At 45.2% G+C, this 1,813-nt stretch overlaps 1 pseudogene; it reads left to right on the top strand.

The window, feature by feature from the left end:
- Positions 1-995: 995 nt before the first annotated feature.
- On the top strand, positions 996-1,112 carry LOC136650755 (5S ribosomal RNA; annotated as a pseudogene).
- The last annotated feature ends 701 nt before the right edge of the window (positions 1,113-1,813 follow it).

Genomic DNA, 1,813 nt, shown 5'->3' with positions numbered 1-1,813 from the left:
GTTTGTGTGTGAAAGCACAGGCAGCCTTGTATTTTTTTTTTTTTAGACACATATGCATGCACATGGCAGTGTTCATCCTTCATCTCACTTTCTAGAATGTAAGTCTATATTTAAGACCTCATTAATTTTATCATTATACCCTACCTTTTTATGTTAGATCATCATCATTTTCTTTTTAAAAGCAATAGAACTGTTTCAGGGAGACATACAGCAAGACTATTACTTGGCTCTATTGATGTGGTAAGCAGTAACCAATGGGGCAACATTGGTTTTACGGTTTTGTGGAAGTGGAGTGCGATCACTCCACTGTCACTTTTGGAATCTTGGGGAGCCCTGCAGACACTCATGCAGGGTTCCCTGCACCCCCAACAGGCTGCTGCAGGGACTGGTGAGTGCATCCCAGTTCCTGCAACCCCCCTTAGCGACGCGATCCTGGGGATCGCATCACTGCCTTCCCCCCGCCCCTTAAGGGGACAGAGGCAAGAGCTGTCAGGCTGGGGCGTTGCAACACCCCAGTCTGAATAGCTCTGCTCTAGAGCACGCCTCCAGCCATTTTTATCCCTCTCTCACAATACTAGAATGGGGGAGGGGGTAATCCAATCAAGCTGATTGGTGAGAGATTTAGGGCACAATCCTAACCAACTTTCCAGCATCAAGGTAAGGGCAATGCACCTCCAAGTTAAAGAAACAAACATTCCCTTACCTTGAGGTGGCCTCCATGACTGCCCCCAAATGCAGGATGCAGCACATGCCCCATTGGCATAGGTGTGTCAGTGCTGGGAAGTTGATTAGTTTTGGCGCCTCAGGATTATAGAAGGCAAATAGTCTGTAGAATTCATTGCTACAAGATTTGGTGATCGCTAACTTTAAAAGATCGCTAACTTTAAAAAAAGAATTGAACAAATTCATGAAGAACAGTTATAACGACTACTAGTCATGATGGCTATGAAGCACCTCCAGGTTCAGTGGCAAATATGCTTCAATATCAGTTCCACGACAGCAACTGTTACCCTGCACATGCCCAATCTTGTCTGATCTTGGAAGCTAAGCAGGGTCAGGCCTGGTTAGTACTTGGATGGGAGACCGCCTGGGAATACCGGGTGCTGTAGGCTTATACCATAGTCTTTCGAGACTGAAGGTTGCCAACCATCAGTTCCACAGGATCATTGGCAAGAGAGAGGCACACCTTCCTGTCTTGCTTGTGGCCTTCCCAGAGGCAGCTAGTGGGCCACTATGGGAAGCAAGCTGCTAGATCAGGTGGGCCTTTAGCCTAACCCAACAGGGCTTTTCCTATGCTCTTATGTCACCCAAACACCAAACATATACAGGCGTTTCCCCACTCATTTGACAGGTTAGGAACCTAAGCCATAGTGAAAAGTGGAAACAGTTGAAAAGTGAAAACCGGTCTTTTTTTAGTTTAAAAATGATGCTTCCAATGCTTTTTTTAGATAGCAAATTGTACATTCCTTTTAATCTTGCAAATTCCTGCCATTATGTAATGATTTCTGCAAATGGACTCTCATTAATGCCTTCAGGAATGGGAATAGACCCGGAAAGTTGCTGTGTGTGCTCTCTTTGACACACACATACCAAAACAGTTGGAATCACCATATCATATACAAATCAACATGGGGCAGGGCATGTTCCCTTTAGACTAGCAGAGAGAGGTTGAAAGAGCAGAGAACATGTTGAATGAATGACTTCTGGGTGTAATTGAAATGCGTTGGAAGAGTGAAACGTCACAAAAGGAACCATCAGAAAGCGGGGGTACCTGTACAGCCCTATTGAATCAGGCTTTGTCTCCCTTCTGGGA

Source organism: Tiliqua scincoides, chromosome 4 (genome assembly GCF_035046505.1).
Source record: "Tiliqua scincoides isolate rTilSci1 chromosome 4, rTilSci1.hap2, whole genome shotgun sequence".
NCBI lineage: Eukaryota > Metazoa > Chordata > Lepidosauria > Squamata > Scincidae > Tiliqua > Tiliqua scincoides.
Note: the sequence above shows the minus strand (reverse complement) of the source record. Positions and strands in the feature narration are given on the sequence as shown.